The sequence below is a fragment of the Ambystoma mexicanum genome, chromosome 11, assembly GCF_040938575.1.
Source record: "Ambystoma mexicanum isolate Mex_15411 chromosome 11, UKY_AmexF1_1, whole genome shotgun sequence".
NCBI classification, from domain to species: domain Eukaryota; kingdom Metazoa; phylum Chordata; class Amphibia; order Caudata; family Ambystomatidae; genus Ambystoma; species Ambystoma mexicanum.
Window position 1 is genome coordinate 822,288,104 of NC_090934.1, and position 24,749 is coordinate 822,312,852.

At 46.3% G+C, this 24,749-nt stretch overlaps 14 non-coding genes across 14 annotated transcripts; all 14 read right to left on the minus strand.

Annotated features, from left to right (window-relative positions):
- Positions 1-801: 801 nt before the first annotated feature.
- TRNAN-GUU (transfer RNA asparagine (anticodon GUU)) lies at positions 802-875 on the minus strand. The gene has a single exon. It is a non-coding gene; the product is annotated as a tRNA-Asn (tRNA).
- Positions 876-4,914: 4,039 nt separating this feature from the next.
- TRNAW-CCA (transfer RNA tryptophan (anticodon CCA)) lies at positions 4,915-4,986 on the minus strand. The gene has a single exon. It is a non-coding gene; the product is annotated as a tRNA-Trp (tRNA).
- A 313-nt stretch (positions 4,987-5,299) lies between these two features.
- Positions 5,300-5,373, minus strand: TRNAN-GUU (transfer RNA asparagine (anticodon GUU)). The gene has a single exon. It is a non-coding gene; the product is annotated as a tRNA-Asn (tRNA).
- Positions 5,374-7,163: 1,790 nt separating this feature from the next.
- Positions 7,164-7,235, minus strand: TRNAW-CCA (transfer RNA tryptophan (anticodon CCA)). The gene has a single exon. It is a non-coding gene; the product is annotated as a tRNA-Trp (tRNA).
- Positions 7,236-9,791: 2,556 nt separating this feature from the next.
- On the minus strand, positions 9,792-9,865 carry TRNAN-GUU (transfer RNA asparagine (anticodon GUU)). Its single transcript has one exon. It is a non-coding gene; the product is annotated as a tRNA-Asn (tRNA).
- Positions 9,866-13,887: 4,022 nt separating this feature from the next.
- Positions 13,888-13,959, minus strand: TRNAW-CCA (transfer RNA tryptophan (anticodon CCA)). Its single transcript has one exon. It is a non-coding gene; the product is annotated as a tRNA-Trp (tRNA).
- A 313-nt stretch (positions 13,960-14,272) lies between these two features.
- Positions 14,273-14,346, minus strand: TRNAN-GUU (transfer RNA asparagine (anticodon GUU)). The gene has a single exon. It is a non-coding gene; the product is annotated as a tRNA-Asn (tRNA).
- Positions 14,347-16,135: 1,789 nt separating this feature from the next.
- Positions 16,136-16,207, minus strand: TRNAW-CCA (transfer RNA tryptophan (anticodon CCA)). The gene has a single exon. It is a non-coding gene; the product is annotated as a tRNA-Trp (tRNA).
- A 313-nt stretch (positions 16,208-16,520) lies between these two features.
- On the minus strand, positions 16,521-16,594 carry TRNAN-GUU (transfer RNA asparagine (anticodon GUU)). Its single transcript has one exon. It is a non-coding gene; the product is annotated as a tRNA-Asn (tRNA).
- Positions 16,595-18,383: 1,789 nt separating this feature from the next.
- On the minus strand, positions 18,384-18,455 carry TRNAW-CCA (transfer RNA tryptophan (anticodon CCA)). The gene has a single exon. It is a non-coding gene; the product is annotated as a tRNA-Trp (tRNA).
- A 313-nt stretch (positions 18,456-18,768) lies between these two features.
- Positions 18,769-18,842, minus strand: TRNAN-GUU (transfer RNA asparagine (anticodon GUU)). The gene has a single exon. It is a non-coding gene; the product is annotated as a tRNA-Asn (tRNA).
- A 1,789-nt stretch (positions 18,843-20,631) lies between these two features.
- TRNAW-CCA (transfer RNA tryptophan (anticodon CCA)) lies at positions 20,632-20,703 on the minus strand. The gene has a single exon. It is a non-coding gene; the product is annotated as a tRNA-Trp (tRNA).
- Positions 20,704-21,016: 313 nt separating this feature from the next.
- Positions 21,017-21,090, minus strand: TRNAN-GUU (transfer RNA asparagine (anticodon GUU)). Its single transcript has one exon. It is a non-coding gene; the product is annotated as a tRNA-Asn (tRNA).
- A 2,175-nt stretch (positions 21,091-23,265) lies between these two features.
- TRNAN-GUU (transfer RNA asparagine (anticodon GUU)) lies at positions 23,266-23,339 on the minus strand. The gene has a single exon. It is a non-coding gene; the product is annotated as a tRNA-Asn (tRNA).
- Between the last annotated feature and the right edge of the window lie 1,410 nt (positions 23,340-24,749).

Sequence of the window (24,749 nt, forward strand, 5' to 3'; positions counted from 1 at the left end):
ACTGCCAACCCCCTTTCGGGGCCCCAGCATATATCCTTTAGTCACACCTAGAGTTCCCAGGACAGTGCAGCATTCAGCGATTACACGAAAATATTGACAGCGCTAGGAGGCCATGCAAATGGCAGAGGTATGCTTTACAAAGCCCACGTAGCGTGCACAAAACAGCACATCAGTCAGGCCCACTTGAAGAGATGGTAAAGAGGAAATACTTCTGCTGCATCCAGTAAAACATAGAGATTGGCCTGCTTTAAAGGTTGACCATGTCCTTCATGGGTGTCTGTCAATATGATACTTCCCTGCTGCAAAGCTTACATTCGAAACGCCAGAACAACTAGGCCCAGAGCACAAAGATGCAGTCAGGTTGAAATACCGAGATACTGAAGAGCAATTTTGTATTTCAGAGTGGGAAAAGGAAGTATGACCCCGACGTGATTTGAACACACAACCTTCTGATCTGGAGTCAGACGCTACCATTGCGCCACGAGGTCCTTGTGGCAATCCACCTGGTGTGTCTGATGACAGAATAAAGGTAGGAGACGTACATGCACCTGCAGAGCCTCATTGCTTCTTTAAGTAGACTGGCTAGGATAGCTTCCTTCTGTGCATCAGTACACCCTGCAGCCAAACCCTTCCCATGAAGTCTTGATGTTTATGAATTGAATGGCAAGTTTTGAAAAACTAAAGCAAGCGAGAAGAATTGCTTGCAGTTTATTGGATTTTTTGGACGTCAGCAGACGAGACCTGCGAGAGGTAAACAGAAGTTCATAGTTGGTCATGCTGAATTTTTGAGCCAAAATGCATCGTCCCTGGGTGGGCTTGAACCACCAACCTTTCGGTTAACAGCCGAACGCGCTAACCGATTGCGCCACAGAGACTCATGCAGTCCTTACGCTGGGGCCTGATTGGTGTGCTGTTTGCTTATGCTTCCCAGGCAACCTGAAAATATTTCTAAAATAGCTCTATTTCCCACAGCAAATCAGGGTATCAAGCACTTCCCTACCTCCCCTAATCCACAAACACAGGGGATTTAGTAGAGGACAGAGCCCATCAACAGTGCACCAAATGTCCTCTGTGTAGGCATAACTTGCTATGAGGAGAAAGCCACAGTTGCGCACTTGTGTTAAAAGGGGACAGTAGGATGAACCCAGAGAACACGGGAGAAATGACTCAGGTTTACTGAGTGGAACACTTTGTGTCTTTGTGCCAAAAACAGCAGCGTCTTTTCGGTTAACAGCCGAACGCTCTAACCAATTGCGCCACAGAGACTCACTGGCATGTGTGTTCTGCCTTTGGCCTGATTGCATTGCTATTTTTTTCTGATTGGCAGAAAACCTGAACTTTTTTCTGAAAAAGCCATGCCTCTCTTAGCACTACAGTGCATTAGACTGCTCCCTTGCTTCCCTGAGTCCCCAAATACACAACCACCTTGGGCACAATAGAAGACACATTCCAGCAGATTTAGCAAGAGTGCACCAAGGTTTCTATATGTAGGTACCTTGCTGAGAAGCAAGACCTGCAGTTGCATTCTTCTGTTAAAAGAGGGCAGCAGAGTGCACCAAGAGAACTTGGGGGAAGTAGCTTATGTTAACTACTTGCCATGCTCTTTATAGATCCCTCTGTTTGACTGGGTGAATTCTAATTTCTGGGGTAGAGTAAGCAATTTTTGGATCTAGATGCTGTGCGCAACAGGAATGCTATATAATGCACTGTACTGCTACTGAAAAGTTACCAATTTTACAGGATGTTCAGGTAAGCTTTGTTTCAGAAAACAACTTGCTAGAGGCCCTAGGACAGATTACTGGGACAAAGGAAGAGGGTTTGGGGATTAGCACATCTCCTATGAAAGGTACAGTCACGCCCGAGACAACTCTGAGTGCCACCTCAAATTCTAAGAAATGCGAACCAGGGCCTTACGCTTTTAATTGCCAGTGGATCTTTGTGTTTCAGACAAATGTGCACGCCTCCCAGAGCCCCATGCAATGCACTTAGGGAAATGGGGGAAGGTGCTGTGCAACCCTCTCGCTGACAATGTCTCTCTTGTCTATAATGTATCTATGAGAGAGAGAGAAATAGGCAATGCGAGAGTGAAAATGTAAAATGGAAATGTGTCTACTGAGACCAGTATAAGGGGAAATCCTCACAATCCAGGACCGACAGTTGATTGGGAGGGCGCTTACAGGTTTCCGACACCAGACCGGTACCTGAACTCACAAACCCAAACTGCAAAGTGATGGGCATTGCCACTAGACTGCCGACCCCCTTTCGGGGCCCCAGCATGTATCCTTTAGTCACACCTAGAGTTCCCAGGACAGTGCAGCATTCAGCGATTACACGAAAATATTGACAGCGCTAGGAGGCCATGCAAATGGCAGAGGTATGCTTTACAAAGCCCACGTAGCGTACACAAAACAGCACATCAGTCAGGCCCACTTGAAGAGATGGTAAAGAGGAAATACTTCTGCTGCATCCAGTAAAACATAGAGATTGGCCTGCTTTAAAGGTTGACCATGTCCTTCATGGGTGTCTGTCAATATGATACTTCCCTGCTGCAAAGTTTACATTCGAAACGCCAGAACAACTAGGCCCAGAGCACAAAGATGCAGTCAGGTTGAAATAACGAGATACTGAAGAGCAATTTTGTATTTCAGAGTGGGAAAAGCAAATATGACCCCGACGTGATTTGAACACACAACCTTCTGACCTGGAGTCAGACGCGCTACCATTGCGTCACGAGGTCCTTGTGGCAGTCCACCTGGTGTGTCTGATGACAGAATAAAGGTAGGAGACGTACATGCACCTGCAGAGCCTCATTGCTTCTTTAAGTAGACTGGCTAGGATAGCTTCCTTCTGTGCATCAGTACACGCTGCAGCCAAACCCTTCCCATGAAGTCTTGATGTTTATGAATTGAATGGCAAGTTTTGAAAAACTAAAGCAAGCGAGAAGAATTGCTTGCAGTTTATTGGATTTTTTGGACGTCAGCAGACGAGACCTGCGAGAGGTAAACAGAAGTTCATAGTTGGTCACGCTGAATTTTTGACCCAAAATGCATCGTCCCTCGGTGGGCTTGAACCACCAACCTTTTGGTTAACAGCCGAACGCGCTAACCGATTGCGCCATAGAGACTCATGCAGTGCTTACATTGGGGCCTGATTGGTGTGCTGTTTGCTTATGCTTCCCAGGCAACCTGAAAATATTTCTAAAATAGCTCTATTTCCCACAGCAAATCAGGGTATCAAGCACTTCCCTACCTCCCCTAATACACAAACACAGGGGATTTAGTAGAGGACAGAGCCCATCAACAGTGCACCAAATGCCCTCTGTGTAGGCATAACTTGCTATGAGGAGAAAGCCACAGTTGCGCACTTGTGTTAAAAGGGGACAGTAGGCTGAACCCAGTGAACACGGGAGAAATGACTCAGGTTTACTAAGTGGAACACTCTGTGTCTTTGTGCCCAAAACAGCAGCGTCTTTTCGGTTAACAGCCGAACGCGCTAACCAATTGCGCCACAGAGACTCACTGGCATGTGTGTTCTGCCTTTGGCCTGATTACATTGCTATTTTTTTCTGATTGGCAGAAAACCTGAACTTTTTTCTGAAAAAGGCATGCCTCTCTTAGCACTGCAGTGCATTAGACTGCTCCCTTGCTTCCCTGAGTCCCCAAATACACAACCACCTTGGGCACAATAGAAGACACATTCCAGCAGATTTAGCAAGAGTGCACCAAGGATTCTATATGTAGGTACCTTGCTGAGAAGCAAGACCTGCAGTTGCATTCTTCTGTTAAAAGAGGGCAGCATAGTGCACCAAGAGAACTTGGGGGAAGTAGCTTATGTTAACTACTTGCCATGCTCTTTATAGATCCCTCTGTTTGACTGGGTGAATTCTAATTTCTGGGGTAGAGTAAGCAATTTTTGGATCTAGATGCTGTGCGCAACAGGAATGCTATATACTGCACTTTACTGCTACTGAAAAGTTACCAATTTTACAGGATGTTCAGGTAAGCTTTGTTTCAGAAAACAACTTGCTACAGGCACTAAGACAGATTACTGGGACAAAGGAAGAGGGTTTGGGGATTAGCACATCTCCTATGAAAGGTACAGTCACGCCCGAGACAACTCTGAGTGTCACCTCAAATTCTAAGAAATGCAAACTAGGGAACTACGCTTTTTATTGCCAGTGGATCTTTGTGTTTCAGACAAATGTGCACGCCTCCCAGAGCCCCTTGCAATGCACTTAGGGAAAGGGGGGAAGGTGCTGTGAAGCCCTCTCGCTGACAATGTCTCTCTTGTCTATAATGTAACTATGAGAGAGAGAGAAATAGGCAATGCGAGAGTGAAAAAGTAAAATGGAAATGTGTCTACTGAGACCAGTATAAGGGGAAATCCTCACAATCCAGGACCGACAGTTGATTGGGAGGGCGCTTACAGGTTTCCGACACCAGACCGGTACCTGAACTCACAAACCCAAACTGCAAAGTGATGCCCATTGCCACTAGACTGCCGACCCCCTTTCGGGGCCCCAACATATATGCTTTAGTCACACCTAGAGTTCCCAGGACAGTGCAGCATTCAGCGATTACACGAAAATATTGACAGCGCTAGGAGGCCATGCAAATGACAGAGGTATGCTTTACAAAGCCCACGTAGCGTGCACAAAACAGCACATCAGTCAGGCCCACTTGAAGAGATGGTAAAGAGGAAATACTTCTGCTGCATCCAGTAAAACATAGAGATTGGCCTGCTTTAAAGGTTGACCATGTCCTTCATGGGTGTCAGTCAATATGATACTTCCCTGCTGCAAAGCTTACATTCGAAACGCCAGAACAACTAGGCCCAGAGCACAAAGATGCAGTCAGGTTGAAATAACGAGATACTGAAGAGCAATTTTGTATTTCAGAGTGGGAAAAGGAAGTATGACCCCGATGTGATTTGAACACACAACCTTTTGATCTGGAGTCAGACGCGCTACCATTGCGCCACGAGCTCCTTGTGGCAATCCACCTGGTGTGTCTGATGACAGAATAAAGGTAGGAGACGTACATGCACCTGCAGAGCCTCATTGCTTCTTTAGGTAGACTGGCTAGGATAGCTTCCTTCTGTGCATCAGTACACGCTGCAGCCAAACCCTTCCCATGAAGTCTTGATGTTTATGAATTGAATGGCAAGTTTTGAAAAACTAAAGCAAGCGAGAAGAATTGCTTACAGTTTATTGGATTTTTTGGACGTCAGCAGACGAGACCTGCGAGAGGTAAACAGAAGTTCATAGTTGGTCACGCTGATTTTTTGAGCCAAAATGCATCGTCCCTGGGTGGGCTTGAACCACCAACCTTTCGGTTAACAGCCGAACGCGCTAACCGATTGCGCCACAGAGACTCATGCAGTGCTTACACTGGGGCCTGATTGGTGTGCTGTTTGCTTATGCTTCCCAGGCAACCTGAAAATATTTCTAAAATAGCTCTATTTCCCACAGCAAATCAGGGTATCAAGCACTTCCCTACCTCCCCTAATCCACAAACACAGGGGATTTAGTAGAAGACAGAGCCCATCAACAGTGCACCAAATGTCCTCTGTGTAGGCATAACTTGCTATGAGGAGAAAGCCACAGTTGCGCACTTGTGTTAAATGGGGACAGTAGGCTGAACCCAGAGAACACGGGAGAAATGACTCAGGTTTACTGAGTGGAACACTCTGTGTCTTTGTGCCAAAAACAGCAGCGTCTTTTCGGTTAACAGCCGAACGCGCTAACCAATTGTGCCACAGAGACTCACTGGAATGTGTGTTCTGCCTTTGGCCTGATTGCATTGCTATTTATTTCTGATTGGCAGAAAACCTGAACTTTTTTCTGAAAAAGGCATGCCTCTCTTAGCACTGCAGTGCATTAGACTGCTCCCTTGCTTCCCTGAGTCCCCAAATACACAACCACCTTGGGCACAATAGAAGACACATTCCAGCAGATTTAGCAAGAGTGCACCAAGGTTTCTATATGTAGGTACCTTGCTGAGAAGCAAGACCTGCAGTTGCATTCTTCTGTTAAAAGAGGGCAGCAGAGTGCACCAAGAGAACTTGGGGGAAGTAGCTTATGTTAACTACTTGCCATGATCTTTATAGATCCCTCTGTTTGACTGGGTGAATTCTAATTTCTGGGGTAGAGTAAGCAATTTTTGGATCTAGATGCTGTGCGCAACAGGAATGCTATATACTGCACTGTACTGCTACTGAAAAGTTACCAATTTTACAGGATGTTCAGGTAAGCTTTGTTTCAGAAAACAACTTGCTAGAGGCCCTAGGACAGATTACTGGGACAAAGGAAGAGGGTTTGGGGATTAGCACATCTCCTATGAAAGGTACAGTCACGCCCGAGACAACTCTGAGTGTCACCTCAAATTCTAAGAAATGCAAACTAGGGACCTACGCTTTTTATTGCCAGTGGATCTTTGTGTTTCAGACAAATGTGCACGCCTCCCAGAGCCCCTTGCAATGCACTTAGGGAAATGGGGGAAGGTGCTGTGGAGCCCTCTCGCTGACAATGTCTCTCTTGTCTATAATGTATCTATGAGAGAGAGAGAAATAGGCAATGCGAGAGTGAAAAAGTAAAATGGAAATGTGTCTACTGAGACCAGTATAAGGGGAAATCCTCACAATCCAGGACCGACAGTTGATTGGGAGGGCGCTTACAGGTTTCCGACACCAGACCGGTACCTGAACTCACAAACCCAAACTGAAAAGTTATGGGCATTGCCACTAGACTGCCGACCCCCTTTCGGGGCCCCAGCATATATCCTTTAGTCACACCTAGAGTTCCCAGGACAGTGCAGCATTCAGCGATTACACGAAAATATTGACAGCGCTAGGAGGCCATGCAAATGGCAGAGGTATGCTTTACAAAGCCCACGTATCGTGCACAAAACAGCACATCAGTCAGGCCCACTTGAAGAGATGGTAAAGAGAAAATACTTCTGCTGCATCCAGTAAAACATAGAGATTGGCCTGCTTTAAAGCTTGACCATGTCCTTCATGGGTGTCTGTCAATATGATACTTCCCTGGTGCAAAGTTTACATTCGAAACGCCTGAACAACTAGGCCCAGAGCACAAAGATGCAGTCAGGTTGAATTAACGAGATACTGAAGAGCAATTTTGTATTTCAGAGTGGGAAAAGGAAGTATGACCCCGACGTGATTTGAACACACAACCTTCTGATCTGGAGTCAGACGCGCTACCATTGCGCCACGAGGTCCTTGTGGCAGTCCACCTGGTGTGTCTGATGACAGAATAAAGGTAGGAGACGTGCATGGACCTGCAGAGCCTCATTGCTTCTTTAAGTAGACTGGCTAGGATAGCTTCCTTCTGTGCATCAGTACACGCTGCAGCCAAACCCTTCCCATGAAGTCTTGATGTTTATGAATTGAATGGCAAGTTTTGAAAAACTAAAGCAAGCGAGAAGAATTGCTTACAGTTTATTGGATTTTTTTGGACGTCAGCAGACGAGACCTGCGAGAGGTAAACAGAAGTTCATAGTTGGTCATGCTGAATTTTTGAGCCAAAATGCATCGTCCCTGGGTGGGCTTGAACCACCAACCTGAACGCGCTAACCGATTGCGCCACAGAGACTCATGCAGTGCTTACACTGGGGCCTGATTGGTGTGCTGTTTGCTTATGCTTCCCAGGCAACCTGAAAATATTTCTAAAATAGCTATATTTCCCACAGCAAATCAGGGTATCAAGCACTTCCCTACCTCCCCTAATCCTAATCCACAAACACAGGGGATTTAGTAGAGGACAGAGCCCATCAACAGTGCACCAAATGTCCTCTGTGTAGGCATAACTTGCTATGAGGAGAAAGCCACAGTTGCGCACTTGTGTTAAAAGGGGACAGTAGGCTGAACCCAGAGAACACGGGAGAAATGACTCAGGTTTACTGAGTGGAACACTCTGTGTCTTTGTGCCAAAAACAGCAGCGTCTTTTCGGTTAACAGCCGAACGCGCTAACCAATTGTGCCACAGAGACTCACTGGCATGTGTGTTCTGCCTTTGGCCTGATTGCATTGCTATTTTTTTCTGATTGGCAGAAAACCTGAACTTTTTTCTGAAAAAGGCATGCCTCTCTTAGCACTGCAGTGCATTAGACTGCTCCCTTGCTTCCCTGAGTCCCCAAATACACAACCACCTTGGGCACAATAGAAGACACATTCCAGCACATTTAGCAAGAGTGCATCAAGGTTTCTATATGTAGGTACCTTTCTGAGAAGCAAGACCTGCAGTTGCATTCTTCCGTTAAAAGAGGGCAGCAGAGTGCACCAAGAGAACTTGGGGGAAGTAGATTATGTTAACTACTTGCCAAGATCTTTATAGATCCCTCTGTTTGACTGGGTGAATTCTAATTTCTGGGGTAGAGTAAGCAATTTTTGGATCTAGATGCTGTGCGCAACAGGAATGCTATATACTGCACTGTACTGCTACTGAAAAGTTACCAATTTTACAGGATGTTCAGGTAAGCTTTGTTTCAGAAAACAACTTGCTAGAGGCCCTAGGACAGATTACTGGGACAAAGGATAAAGGGTTTGGGGATTAGCACATCTCCTATGAAAGGTACAGTCACGCCCGAGACAACTCTGAGTGCCTCCTCAAATTCTAAGAAATGCGAACTGGGGTCCTACGCCTTTTATTGCCAGTGGATCTTTGTGTTTCAGACAAATGTGCACGCCTCCCAGAGCCCCATGCAATGCACGTAGGGAAATGGGGGAAGGTGCTGTGCAACCCTCTCGCTGACAATGTCTCTCTTGTCTATAATGTATCTATGAGAGAGAGAGAAATAGGCAATGCGAGAGTGAAAAAGTAAAATGGAAATGGGTCTACTGAGACCAGTATAAGGGGAAATCCTCACAATCCAGGACCGACAGTTGATTGGGAGGGCGCTTACAGTTTTCTGACACCAGACCGGTACCTGAACTCACAAACCCAAACTGCAAAGTGATGGGCATTGCCACTAGACTGCCGACCCCCTTTCGGGGCCCCAGCATATATCGTTTGGTCACACCTAGAGTTCCCAGGACAGTGCAGCATTCAGCGATTACACGAAAATATTGACAGCGCTAGGAGGCCATGCAAATGGCAGAGGTATGCTTTACAAAGCCCACGTAGCGTGCACAAAACAGCACATCAGTCAGGCCCACTTGAAGAGATGGTAAAGAGGAAATACTTCTGCTGCATCCAGTAAAACATAGAGATTGGCCTGCTTTAAAGGTTGACCATGTCCTTCATGGGTGTCTGTCAATATGATACTTCCCTGCTGCAAAGCTTACATTCGAAACGCCAGAACAACTGGGCCCAGAGCACAAAGATGCAGTCAGGTTGAAATAACGAGATACTGAAGAGCAATTTTATATTTCAGAGTGGGAAAAGCAAATATGCCCCCGAAGTGATTTGAACACGCAACCTTCTGATCTGAAGTCAGACGCGCTACCATTGCGCCACGAGGTCCTTGTGGCAGTCCACCTGGTGTGTCTGATGACAGAATAAAGGTAGGAGACGTGCATGGACCTGCACAGCCTCATTGCTTCTTTAAGTAGACTGGCTAGGATAGCTTCCTTCTGTGCATCAGTACACGCTGCAGCCAAACCCTTCCCATGAAGTCTTGATGTTTATGAATTGAATGGCAAATTTTGAAAAACTAAAGCAAGCGAGAAGAATTGCTTGCAGTTTATTGGATTTTTTGGACGTCAGCAGACGAGACCTGCGAGAGGTAAACAGAAGTCCATAGTTGGTCACGCTGAATTTTTGAGCCAAAATGCACCGTCCCTGGGTGGGCTTGAACCACCAACCTTTCGGTTAACAGCCGAACGCGCTAACCGATTGCGCCACAGAGACTCATGCAGTTCTTACACAGGGGCCTGATTGGTGTGCTGTTTGCTTATGCTTCCCAGGCAACCTGAAAATATTTCTAAAATAGCTCTATTTCCCACAGCAAATCAGGGTATCAAGCACTTCCCTACCTCCCCTAATCCACAAACACAGGGGATTTAGTAGAGGACAGAGCCCATCAACAGTGCACCAAATGTCCTCTGTGTAGGCATAACTTGCTATGAGGAGAAAGCCACAGTTGCGCACTTGTGTTAAAAGGGGACAGTAGGCTGAACCCAGAGAACACGGGAGAAATGACTCAGGTTTACTGAGTGGAACACTCTGTGTCTTTGTGCCAAAAACAGCAGCGTCTTTTCGGTTAACAGCCGAACGCGCTAACCAATTGTGCCACAGAGACTCACTGGCATGTGTGTTCTGCCTTTGGCCTGATTGCATTGCTATTTTTTTCTGATTGGCAGAAAACCTGAACTTTTTTCTGAAAAAGGCATGCCTCTCTTAGCACTGCAGTGCATTAGACTGCTCCCTTGCTTCCCTGAGTCCCCAAATACACAACCACCTTGGGCACAATAGAAGACACATTCCAGCAGATTTAGCAAGAGTGCACCAAGGATTCTATATGTAGGTACCTTGCTGAGAAGCAAGACCTGCAGTTGCATTCTTCTGTTAAAAGAGGGCAGCAGAGTGCACCAAGAGAACTTGGGGGAAGTAGCTTATGTTAACTACTTGCCATGCTCTTTATAGATCCCTCTGTTTGACTGGGTGAATTCTAATTTCTGGGGTAGAGTAAGCAATTTTTGGATCTAGATGCTGTGCGCAACAGGAATGCTATATACTGCACTGTACTGCTACTGAAAAGTTACCAATTTTACAGGATGTTCAGGTAAGCTTTGTTTCAGAAAACAACTTGCTAGAGGCACTAAGACAGATTACTGGGACAAAGGAAGAGGGTTTGGGGATTAGCACATCTCCTATGAAAGGTACAGTCACGCCCGAGACAACTCTGAGTGTCACCTCAAATTCTAAGAAATGCAAACTAGGGACCTACGCTTTTTATTGCCAGTGGATCTTTGTGTTTCAGACAAATGTGCACGCCTCCCAGAGCCCCTTGCAATGCACTTAGGGAAAGGGGGGAAGGTGCTGTGAAGCCCTCTCGCTGACAATGTCTCTCTTGTCTATAATGTAACTATGAGAGAGAGAGAAATAGGCAATGCGAGAGTGAAAAAGTAAAATGGAAATGTGTCTACTGAGACCAGTATAAGGGGAAATCCTCACAATCCAGGACCGACAGTTGATTGGGAGGGCGCTTACAGGTTTCCGACACCAGACCGGTACCTGAACTCACAAACCCAAACTGCAAAGTGATGCCCATTGCCACTAGACTGCCGACCCCCTTTCGGGGCCCCAGCATATATCGTTTGGTCACACCTAGAGTTCCCAGGACAGTGCAGCATTCAGCGATTACACGAAAATATTGACAGCGCTAGGAGGCCATGCAAATGGCAGAGGTATGCTTTACAAAGCCCACGTAGCGTGCACAAAACAGCACATCAGTCAGGCCCACTTGAAGAGATGGTAAAGAGGAAATACTTCTGCTGCATCCAGTAAAACATAGAGATTGGCCTGCTTTAAAGGTTGACCATGTCCTTCATGGGTGTCTGTCAATATGATACTTCCCTGCTGCAAAGCTTACATTCGAAACGCCAGAACAACTAGGCCCAGAGCATAAAGATGCAGTCAGGTTGAAATAACGAGATACTGAAGAGCAATTTTGTATTTCAGAGTGGGAAAAGGAAGTATGACCCCGACGTGATTTGAACACACAACCTTCTGATCTGGAGTCAGACGCTACCATTGCGCCACGAGGTCCTTGTGGCAATCCACCTGGTGTGTCTGATGACAGAATAAAGGTAGGAGACGTGCATGAACCTGCAGAGCCTCATTGCTTCTTTAAGTAGACTGGCTAGGATAGCTTCCTTCTGTGTATCAGTACACGCTGCAGCCAAACCCTTCCCATGAAGTCTTGATGTTTATGAATTGAATGGCAAGTTTTGAAAAACTAAAGCAAGCGAGAAGAATTGCTTGCAGTTTATTGGATTTTTTGGACGTCAGCAGACGAGACCTGCGAGAGGTAAACAGAAGTCCATAGTTGGTCACGCTGAATTTTTGAGCCAAAATGCACCGTCCCTGGGTGGGCTTCGGTTAACAGCCGAACGCGCTAACCGATTGCGCCACAGAGACTCATGCAGTTCTTACACAGGGGCCTGATTGGTGTGCTGTTTGCTTATGCTTCCCAGGCAACCTGAAAATATTTCTAAAATAGCTCTATTTCCCACAGCAAATCAGGGTATCAAGCACTTCCCTACCTCCCCTAATCCACAAACACAGGGGATTTAGTAGAGGACAGAGCCCATCAACAGTGCACCAAATGTCCTCTGTGTAGGCATAACTTGCTATGAGGAGAAAGCCACAGTTGCGCACTTGTGTTAAAAGGGGACAGTAGGCTGAACCCAGAGAACACGGGAGAAATGACTCAGGTTTACTGAGTGGAACACTCTGTGTCTTTGTGCCAAAAACAGCAGCGTCTTTTCGGTTAACAGCCGAACGCGCTAACCAATTGTGCCACAGAGACTCACTGGCATGTGTGTTCTGCCTTTGGCCTGATTGCATTGCTATTTTTTTCTGATTGGCAGAAAACCTGAACTTTTTTCTGAAAAAGGCATGCCTCTCTTAGCACTGCAGTGCATTAGACTGCTCCCTTGCTTCCCTGAGTCCCCAAATACAAAACCACCTTGGGCACAATAGAAGACACATTCCAGCAGATTTAGCAAGAGTGCACCAAGGATTCTATATGTAGGTACCTTGCTGAGAAGCAAGACCTGCAGTTGCATTCTTCTGTTAAAAGAGGGCAGCAGAGTGCACCAAGAGAACTTGGGGGAAGTAGCTTATGTTAACTACTTGCCATGCTCTTTATAGATCCCTCTGTTTGACTGGGTGAATTCTAATTTCTGGGGTAGAGTAAGCAATTTTTGGATCTAGATGCTGTGCGCAACAGGAATGCTATATACTGCACTGTACTGCTACTGAAAAGTTACCAATTTTACAGGATGTTCAGGTAAGCTTTGTTTCAGAAAACAACTTGCTAGAGGCACTAAGACAGATTACTGGGACAAAGGAAGAGGGTTTGGGGATTAGCACATCTCCTATGAAAGGTACAGTCACGCCCGAGACAACTCTGAGTGTCACCTCAAATTCTAAGAAATGCAAACTAGGGACCTACGCTTTTTATTGCCAGTGGATCTTTGTGTTTCAGACAAATGTGCACGCCTCCCAGAGCCCCTTGCAATGCACTTAGGGAAAGGGGGGAAGGTGCTGTGAAGCCCTCTCGCTGACAATGTCTCTCTTGTCTATAATGTAACTATGAGAGAGAGAGAAATAGGCAATGCGAGAGTGAAAAAGTAAAATGGAAATGTGTCTACTGAGACCAGTATAAGGGGAAATCCTCACAATCCAGGACCGACAGTTGATTGGGAGGGCGCTTACAGGTTTCCGACACCAGACCGGTACCTGAACTCACAAACCCAAACTGCAAAGTGATGCCCATTGCCACTAGACTGCCGACCCCCTTTCGGGGCCCCAGCATATATCGTTTGGTCACACCTAGAGTTCCCAGGACAGTGCAGCATTCAGCGATTACACGAAAATATTGACAGCGCTAGGAGGCCATGCAAATGGCAGAGGTATGCTTTACAAAGCCCACGTAGCGTGCACAAAACAGCACATCAGTCAGGCCCACTTGAAGAGATGGTAAAGAGGAAATACTTCTGCTGCATCCAGTAAAACATAGAGATTGGCCTGCTTTAAAGGTTGACCATGTCCTTCATGGGTGTCTGCAAATATGATACTTCCCTGCTGCAAAGTTTACATTCGAAACGCCAGAACAACTAGGCCCAGAGCACAAAGATGCAGTCAGGTTGAAATAACGAATTACTGAAGGGCAATTTTATATTTCAGAGTGGGAAAAGCAAATATGCCCCCGACGTGATTTGAACACGAAACCTTCTGATCTGGAGTCAGACGCGCTACCATTGCGCCACGAGGTCCTTGTGGCAGTCCACCTGGTGTGTCTGATGACAGAATAAAGGTAGGAGACGTGCATGGACCTGCAGAGCCTCATTGCTTCTTTAAGTAGACTGGCTAGGATAGCTTCCTTCTGTGCATCAGTACACGCTGCAGCCAAACCCTTCCCATGAAGTCTTGATGTTTATGAATTGAATGGCAAGTTTTGAAAAACTAAAGCAAGCGAGAAGAATTGCTTACAGTTTATTGGATTTTTTGGACGTCAGCAGACCAGACCTGCGAGAGGTAAACAGAAGTTCATAGTTGGTCATGCTGAATTTTTGAGCCAAAATGCACCGTCCCTGGGTGGGCTTGAACAACCAACCTTTCGGTTAACAGCCGAACGCGCTAACCGATTGCGCCACAGAGACTCATGCAGTTCTTACACAGGGGCCTGATTGGTGTGCTGTTTGCTTATGCTTCCCAGGCAACCTGAAAATATTTCTAAAATAGCTCTATTTCCCACAGCAAATCAGGGTATCAAACACTTCCCTACCTCCCCTCATCCACAAACACAGGGGATTTAGTAGAGGACAGAGCCCATCAACAGTGCACCAAATGTCCTCTGTGTAGGCATAACTTGCTATGAGGAGAAAGCCACAGTTGCGCACTTGTGTTAAAAGGGGACAGTAGGCTGAACCCAGAGAACACGGGAGAAATGACTCAGGTTTACTGAGTGGAACACTCTGTGTCTTTGTGCCCAAAACAGCAGCGTCTTTTCGGTTAACAGCCGAACGCGCTAACCAATTGCGCCACAGAGACTCACTGGCATGTGTGTTCTGCCTTTGGCCTGATTGCATTGCTATTTTTTTCTGATTGGCAGAAAACCTGAACTTTTTTCTGAAAAAGGCATGCCTCTCTTAGCACTGCAGTGCATTAGACTGCTCCCTTGCTTCCCTGAGTCCCCAAATACACAACCACCTTGGGCACAATAGAAGACACATTCCAGCAGATTTAGCAAGAGTGCACCAAGGATTCTATATGTAGGTACCTTGCTGAGAAGCAAGACCTGCAGTTGCATTCTTCTGTTAAAAGAGGGCAGCAGAGTTCACCAAGAGAACTTGGGGGAAGTAGCTTATGTTAACTACTTGCCATGCTCTTTATAGATCCCTCTGTTTGACTGGGTGAATTCTAATTTCTGGGGTAGAGTAAGCAATTTTTGGATCTAGATGCTGTGCGCAACAGGAATGCTATGAACTGCACTGTACTGCTACTGAAAAGTTACCAATTTTACAGGATGTACAGGTAAGCTTTGTTTCAGAAAACAACTTGCTAGAGGCACTAAGACAGATTACTGGGACAAAGGAAGAGGGTTTTGGGATTAGCACATCTCCTATGAAAGGTACAGTCACGCCCGAGACAACTCTGAGTGTCACCTCAAATTCTAAGAAATGCAAACTAGGGACCTACGCTTTTTATTGCCAGTGGATCTTTGTGTTCAGACAAATGTGCACGCCTCCCAGAGCCCCTTGCAATGCACTTAGGGAAAGGGGGGAAGGTGCTGTGAAGCCCTCTCGCTGACAATGTCTCTCTTGTCTATAATGTATCTATGAGAGAGAGAGAAATAGGCAATTCGAGAGTGAAAAAGTAAAATGGAAATGTGTCTACTGAGACCAGTATAAGGGGAAATCATCACAATCCAGGACCGACAGTTGATTGGGAGGGTGCTTACAGGTTTCCGACACCAGACCGGTACCTGAACTCACAAACCCAAACTGCAAAGTGATGGGCATTGCCACTAGACTGCCGACCCCCTTTCGGGGCCCCAGCATATATCGTTTGGTCACACCTAGAGTTCCCAGGACAGTGCAGCATTCAGCGATTACACGAAAATATTGACAGCGCTAGGAGGCCATGCAAATGGCAGAGGTATGCTTTACAAAGCCCACGTAGCGTGCACAAAACAGCACATCAGTCAGGCCCACTTGAAGAGATGGTAAAGAGGAAATACTTCTGCTGCATCCAGTAAAACATAGAGATTGGCCTGCTTTAAAGGTTGACCATGTCCTTCATGGGTGTCTGCAAATATGATACTTCCCTGCTGCAAAGTTTACATTCGAAACGCCAGAACAACTAGGCCCAGAGCACAAAGATGCAGTCAGGTTGAAATAACGAATTACTGAAGGGCAATTTTATATTTCAGAGTGGGAAAAGCAAATATGCCCCCGACGTGATTTGAACACGAAACCTTCTGATCTGGAGTCAGACGCGCTACCATTGCGCCACGAGGTCCTTGTGGCAGTCCACCTGGTGTGTCTGATGACAGAATAAAGGTAGGAGACGTGCATGGACCTGCAGAGCCTCATTGCTTCTTTAAGTAGACTGGCTAGGATAGCTTCCTTCTGTGCATCAGTACACGCTGCAGCCAAACCCTTCCCATGAAGTCTTGATGTTTATGAATTGAATGGCAAGTTTTGAAAAACTAAAGCAAGCGAGAAGAATTGCTTACAGTTTATTGGATTTTTTGGACGTCAGCAGACCAGACCTGCGAGAGGTAAACAGAAGTTCATAGTTGGTCATGCTGAATTTTTGAGCCAAAATGCACCGTCCCTGGGTGGGCTTGAACAACCAACCTTTCGGTTAACAGCCGAACGCGCTAACCGATTGCGCCACAGAGACTCATGCAGTTCTTACACAGGGGCCTGATTGGTGTGCTGTTTGCTTATGCTTCCCAGGCAACCTGAAAATATTTCTAAAATAGCTCTATTTCCCACAGCAAATCAGGGTATCAAACACTTCCCTACCTCCCCTCATCCACAAACACAGGGGATTTAGTAGAGGACAGAGCCCATCAACAGTGCACCAAATGTCCTCTGTGTAGGCATAACTTGCTATGAGGAGAAAGCCACAGTTGCGCACTTGTGTTAAAAGGGGACAGTAGGCTGAACCCAGAGAACACGGGAGAAATGACTCAGGTTTACTGAGTGGAACACTCTGTGTCTTTGTGCCCAAAACAGCAGCGTCTTTTCGGTTAACAGCCGAACGCGCTAACCAATTGCGCCACAGAGACTCACTGGCATGTGTGTTCTGCCTTTGGCCTGATTGCATTGCTATTTTTTTCTGATTGGCAGAAAACCTGAACTTTTTTCTGAAAAAGGCATGCCTCTCTTAGCACTGCAGTGCATTAGACTGCTCCCTTGCTTCCCTGAGTCCCCAAATACACAACCACCTTGGGCACAATAGAAGACACATTCCAGCAGATTTAGCAAGAGTGCACCAAGGATTCTATATGTAGGTACCTTGCTGAGAAGCAAGACCTGCAGTTGCATTCTTCTGTTAAAAGAGGGCAGCAGAGTTCACCAAGAGAACTTGGGGGAAGTAGCTTATGTTAACTACTTGCCATGCTCTTTATAGATCCCTCTGTTTGACTGGGTGAATTCTAATTTCTGGGGTAGAGTAAGCAATTTTTGGATCTAGATGCTGTGCGCAACAGGAATGCTATGAACTGCACTGTACTGCTACTGAAAAGTTACCAATTTTACAGGATGTACAGGTAAGCTTTGTTTCAGAAAACAACTTGCTAGAGGCACTAAGACAGATTACTGGGACAAAGGAAGAGGGTTTTGGGATTAGCACATCTCCTATGAAAGGTACAGTCACGCCCGAGACAACTCTGAGTGTCACCTCAAATTCTAAGAAATGCAAACTAGGGACCTACGCTTTTTATTGCCAGTGGATCTTTGTGTTCAGACAAATGTGCACGCCTCCCAGAGCCCCTTGCAATGCACTTAGGGAAAGGGGGGAAGGTGCTGTGAAGCCCTCTCGCTGACAATGTCTCTCTTGTCTATAATGTATCTATGAGAGAGAGAGAAATAGGCAATTCGAGAGTGAAAAAGTAAAATGGAAATGTGTCTACTGAGACCAGTATAAGGGGAAATCATCACAATCCAGGACCGACAGTTGATTGGGAGGGTGCTTACAGGTTTCCGACACCAGACCGGTACCTGAACTCACAAACCCAAACTGCAAAGTGATGGGCATTGCCACGAGACTGCCGACCCCCTTTCGGGGCCCCAGCATATATCCTTCAGTCACACCTAGAGTTCCCAGGACAGTGCAGCATTCAGCGATTACACGAAAATATTGACAGCGCTAGGAGGCCATGCAAATGGCAGAGGTATGCTTTACAAAGCCCACGTAGCGTGCACAAAACAGCACATCAGTCAGGCCCACTTGAAGAGATGGTAAAGAGGAAATACTTCTGCTGCATCCAGTAAAACATAGAGATTGGCCTGCTTTAAAGGTTGACCATGTCCTTCATGGGTGTCTGTCAATATGATACTTCCCTGCTGCAAAGCTTACATTCGAAACGCCAGAACAACTAGGCCCAGAGCACAAAGATGCAGTCAGGTTGAAATAACGAGATACTGAAGAGTAATTTTGTAATTCAGAGTGGGAAAAGGAAGTATGACCCCGACGTGATTTGAACACGCAACCTTCTGATCTGGAGTCAGACGCGCTACCATTGCGCCACGAGGTCCTTGTGGCAGTCCACCTGGTGTGTCTGATGACAGAGTAAAGGTAGGAGACGTACATGGACCTGCAGAGCCTCATTGCTTCTTTAAGTAGACTGGCTAGGAAAGCTTCCTTCTGTGCATCAGTACACGCTGCAGCCAAACCCTTCCCATGAAGTCTTGATGTTTATGAATTGAATGGCAAGTTTTGAAAAACTAAAGCAAGCGAGAAGAATTGCTTGCAGTTTATTGGATTTTTTGGACGTCAGCAGACGAGACCTGCGAGAGGTAAACAGAAGTTCATAGTTGGTCATGCTGAATTTTTGAGCCAAAATGCATCGTCCCTGGGTGGGCTTGAACCACCAACCTTTCGGTTAACAGCCGAACGCGCTAACCGATTGCGCCACAGAGACTCATGCAGTGCTTTCACTAGGGCCTGATTGGTGTGCTGTTTGCTTATGCTCCCCAGGCAACCTGAAAATATTTCTAAAATAGCTCTATTTCCCACAGCAAATCAGGGTATCAAGCACTTCCCTACCTCCCCTAATCCACAAACACAGGGGATTTAGTAGAGGACAGAGCCCATCAACAGTGCACCAAATGCCCTCTGTGTAGGCATAACTTGCTATGAGGAGAAAGCCACAGTTGCGCACTTGTGTTAAAAGGGGACAGTAGGCTAAACCCAGAGAACACGGGAGAAATGACTCAGGTTTACTGAGTGGAACACTCTGTGTCTTTGTGCCCAAAACAGCAGCGTCTTTTCGGTTAACAGCCGAACGCGCTAACCAATTGCGCCACAGAGACTCACTGGCATGTGTGTTCTGCCTTTGGCCTGATTGCATTGCTATTTTTTTCTGATTGGCAGAAAACCTGAACTTTTTTCTGAAAAAGGCATGCCTCTCTTAGCACTGCAGTGCATTAGACTGCTCCCTTGCTTCCCTGAGTCCCCAAATACACAACCACCTTGGGCACAATAGAAGACACATTCCAGCAGATTTAGCAAGAGTGCACCAAGGATTCTATATGTAGGTACCTTGCTGAGAAGCAAGACCTGCAGTTGCATTCTTCTGTTAAAAGAGGGCAGCAGAGTTCACCAAGAGAACTTGGGGGAAGTAGCTTATGTTAACTACTTGCCATGCTCTTTATAGATCCCTCTGTTTGACTGGGTGAATTCTAATTTCTGGGGTAGAGTAAGCAATTTTTGGATCTAGATGCTGTGCGCAACAGGAATGCTATATACTGCACTGTACTGCTACTGAAAAGTTACCAATTTTACAGGATGTTCAGGTAAGCTTTGTTTCAGAAAACAACTTGCTAGAGGCACTAAGACAGATTACTGGGACAAAGGAAGAGGGTTTGGGGATTAGCACATCTCCTATGAAAGGTACAGTCACGCCCGAGACAACTCTGAGTGTCACCTCAAATTCTAAGAAATGCAAACTAGGGACCTACGCTTTTTATTGCCAGTGGATCTTTGTGTTCAGACAAATGTGCACGCCTCCCAGAGCCCCTTGCAATGCACTTAGGGAAAGGGGGGAAGGTGCTGTGAAGCCCTCTCGCTGACAATGTCTCTCTTGTCTATAATGTATCTATGAGAGAGAGAGAAATAGGCAATTCGAGAGTGAAAAAGTAAAATGGAAATGTGTCTACTGAGACCAGTATAAGGGGAAATCCTCACAATCCAGGACCGACAGTTGATTGGGAGGGTGCTTACAGGTTTCCGACACCAGACCGGTACCTGAACTCACAAACCCAAACTTCAAAGTGATGGGCATTGCCACTAGACTGCCGACCCCCTTTCGGGGCCCCAGCATATATCCTTTAGTCACACCTAGAGTTCCCAGGACAGTGCAGCATTCAGCGATTACACGAAAATATTGACAGCGCTAGGAGGCCATGCAAATGGCAGAGGTATGCTTTACAAAGCCCACGTAGCGTGCACAAAACAGCACATCAGTCAGGCCCACTTGAAGAGATGGTAAAGAGGAAATACTTCTGCTGCATCCAGTAAAACATAGAGATTGGCCTGCTTTAAAGGTTGACCATGTCCTTCATGGGTGTCTGTCAATATGATACTTCCCTGCTGCAAAGCTTACATTCGAAACGCCAGAACAACTAGTCCCAGAGCACAAAGATGCAGTCAGGTTGAAATAACGAGATACTGAAGAGCAATTTTATATTTCAGAGTGGGAAAAGCAAATATGCCCCCGACGTGATTTGAACACGAAACCTTCTGATCTGGAGTCAGACGCGCTACCATTGCGCCACGAGGTCCTTGTGGCAATCCACCTGGTGTGTCTGATGACAGAATAAAGGTAGGAGACGTGCATGGAACTGCAGAGCCTCATTGCTTCTTTAAGTAGACTGGCTAGGATAGCTTCCTTCTGTGCATCAGTACACGCTGCAGCCAAACCCTTCCCATGAAGTCTTGATGTTTATGAATTGAATGGCAAGTTTTGAAAAACTAAAGCAAGCGAGAAGAATTGCTTACAGTTTATTGGATTTTTTGGACGTCAGCAGACGAGACCTGCGAGAGGTAAACAGAAGTTCATAGTTGGTCATGCTGAATTTTTCAGCCAAAATGCACCGTCCCTGGGTGGGCTTGAACCACCAACCTTTCGGTTAACAGCCGAACGCGCTAACCGATTGCGCCACAGAGACTCATGCAGTTCTTACACAGGGGCCTGATTGGTGTGCTGTTTGCTTATGCTTCCCAGGCAACCTGAAAATATTTCTAAAATAGCTCTATTTCCCACAGCAAATCAGGGTATCAAGCACTTCCCTACCTCCCCTAATCCACAAACACAGGGGATTTAGTAGAGGACAGAGCCCATCAACAGTGCACCAAATGTCCTCTGTGTAGGCATAACTTGCTATGAGGAGAAAGCCACAGTTGCGCACTTGTGTTAAAAGGGGACAGTAGGCTGAACCCAGAGAACACGGGAGAAATGACTCAGGTTTACTGAGTGGAACACTCTGTGTCTTTGTGCCAAAAACAGCAGCGTCTTTTCGGTTAACAGCCGAACGCGCTAACCAATTGCGCCACAGAGACTCACTGGCATGTGTGTTCTGCCTTTGGCCTGATTGCATTGCTATTTTTTTCTGATTGGCAGAAAACCTGAACTTTTTTCTGAAAAAGGCATGCCTCTCTTAGCACTGCAGTGCATTAGACTGCTCCCTTGCTTCCCTGAGTCCCCAAATACACAACCACCTTGGGCACAATAGAAGACACATTCCAGCAGATTTAGCAAGAGTGCACCAAGGATTCTATATGTAGGTACCTTGCTGAGAAGCAAGACCTGCAGTTGCATTCTTCTGTTAAAAGAGGGCAGCAGAGTGCACCAAGAGAACTTGGGGGAAGTAGCTTATGTTAACTACTTGCCATGCTCTTTATAGATCCCTCTGTTTGACTAGGTGAATTCTAATTTCTGGGGTAGAGTAAGCAATTTTTGGATCTAGATGCTGTGCGCAACAGGAATGCTATATACTGCACTGTACTGCTACTGAAAAGTTACCAATTTTACAGGATGTTCAGGTAAGCTTTGTTTCAGAAAACAACTTGCTAGAGGCACTAAGACAGATTACTGGGACAAAGGAAGAGGGTTTGGGGATTAGCACATCTCCTATGAAAGGTACAGTCACGCCCGAGACAACTCTGAGTGCCGCCTCAAATTCTAAGAAATGCAAACTAGGGACCTACGCTTTTTATTGCCAGTGGATCTTTGTGTTTCAGACAAATGTGCACGCCTCCCAGAGCCCCTTGCAATGCACTTAGGGAAATGAGGGAAGGTGCTGTGCAACCCTCTCGCTGACAATGTCTCTCTTGTCTATAATGTATCTATGAGAGAGAGAGAAATAGGCAATGCGAGAGTGAAAAAGTAAAATGGAAATGTGTCTACTGAGACCAGTATAAGGGGAAATCCTCACAATCCAGGACCCACAGTTGATTGGGAGGGCGCTTACAGGTTTCCGACACCAGACCGGTACCTGAACTCACAAACCCAAACTGCAAAGTGATGGGCATTGCCACTAGACTGCCGACCCCCTTTCGGGGCCCCAGCATATATCCTTTAGTCACACCTAGAGTTCCCAGGACAGTGCAGCATTCAGCGATTACACGAAAATATTGACAGCGCTAGGAGGCCATGCAAATGGCAGAGGTATGCTTTACAAAGCCCACGTAGCGTGCACAAAACAGCACATCAGTCAGGCCCACTTGAAGAGATGGTAAAGAGGAAATACTTCTGCTGCATCCAGTAAAACATAGAGATTGGCCTGCTTTAAAGCTTGACCATGTCCTTCATGGGTGTCTGTCAATATGATACTTCCCTGGTGCAAAGTTTACATTCGAAACGCCAGAACAACTAGGCCCAGAGCACAAAGATGCAGTCAGGTTGAAATAACGAGATACTGAAGAGCAATTTTGTATTTCAGAGTGGGAAAAGGAAGTATGACCCCGACGTGATTTGAACACACAACCTTCTGATCTAGAGTCAGACGCGCTACCATTGCGCCACGAGGTCCTTGTGGCAGTCCACCTGGTGTGTCTGATGACAGAATAAAGGTAGGAGAGGTGCATGGACCTGCAGAGCCTCATTGCTTCTTTAAGTAGACTGGCTAGGATAGCTTCCTTCTGTGCATCAGTACACGCTGCAGCCAAACCCTTCCCATGAAGTCTTGATGTTTATGAATTGAATGGCAAGTTTTGAAAAACTAAAGCAAGCGAGAAGAATTGCTTACAGTTTATTGGATTTTTTGGACGTCAGCAGACGAGACCTGCGAGATGTAAACAGAAGTCCATAGTTCGTCACGCTGAATTTTTGAGCCAAAATGCACCGTCCCTGGGTGGGCTTGAACCACCAACCTTTCGGTTAACAGCCGAAAGCGCTAACCGATTGCGCCACAGAGACTCATGCAGTTCTTACACAGGGGCCTGATTGGTGTGCTGTTTGCTTATGCTTCCCAGGCAACCTGAAAATATTTCTAAAATAGCTCTATTTCCCACAGCAAATCAGGGTATCAAGCACTTCCCTACCTCCCCTAATCCACAAACACAGGGGATTTAGTAGAGGACAGAGCCCATCAACAGTGCACCAAATGTCCTCTGTGTAGGCATAACTTGCTATGAGGAGAAAGCCACAGTTGCGCACTTGTGTTAAAAGGGGACAGTAGGCTGAACCCAGAGAACACGGGAGAAATGACTCAGGTTTACTGAGTGGAACACTCTGTGTCTTTGTGCCAAAAACAGCAGCGTCTTTTCGGTTAACAGCCGAACGTGCTAACCAATTGTGCCACAGAGACTCACTGGCATGTGTGTTCTGCCTTTGGCCTGATTGCATTGCTATTTTTTTCTGATTGGCAGAAAACCTGAACTTTTTTCTGAAAAAGGCATGCCTCTCTTAGCACTGCAGTGCATTAGACTGCTCCCTTGCTTCCCTGAGTCCCCAAATACACAACCACCTTGGGCACAATAGAAGACACATTCCAGCAGATTTAGCAAGAGTGCACCAAGGATTCTATATGTAGGTACCTTGCTGAGAAGCAAGACCTGCAGTTGCATTCTTCTGTTAAAAGAGGGCAGCAGAGTGCACCAAGAGAACTTGGGGGAAGTAGCTTATGTTAACTACTTGCCATGCTCTTTATAGATCCCTCTGTTTGACTAGGTGAATTCTAATTTCTGGGGTAGAGTAAGCAATTTTTGGATCTAGATGCTGTGCGCAACAGGAATGCTATATACTGCACTGTACTGCTACTGAAAAGTTACCAATTTTACAGGATGTTCAGGTAAGCTTTGTTTCAGAAAACAACTTGCTAGAGGCACTAAGACAGATTACTGGGACAAAGGAAGAGGGTTTGGGGATTAGCACTATGAAAGGTACAGTCACGCCCGAGACAACTCTGAGTGCCTCCTCAAATTCTAAGAAATGCGAATTGGGGTCCTACGCTTTTTATTGCCAGTGGATCTTTGTGTTTCAGACAAATGTGCACGCCTCCCAGAGCCCCTTGCAATGCACTTAGGGAAATGAGGGAAGGTGCTGTGCAACCCTCTCGCTGACAATGTCTCTCTTGTCTATAATGTTTCTATGAGAGAGAGAGAAATAGGCAATGCGAGAGTGAAAAAGTAAAATGGAAATGTGTCTACTGAGACCAGTATAAGGGGAAATCCTCACAATCCAGGACCGACAGTTGATTGGGAGGGCGCTTACAGGTTTCCGACACCAGACCGGTACCTGAACTCACAAACCCAAACTGCAAAGTGATGGGCATTGCCACTAGACTGCCGACCCCCTTTCGGGGCCCCAGCATATATCCTTTAGTCA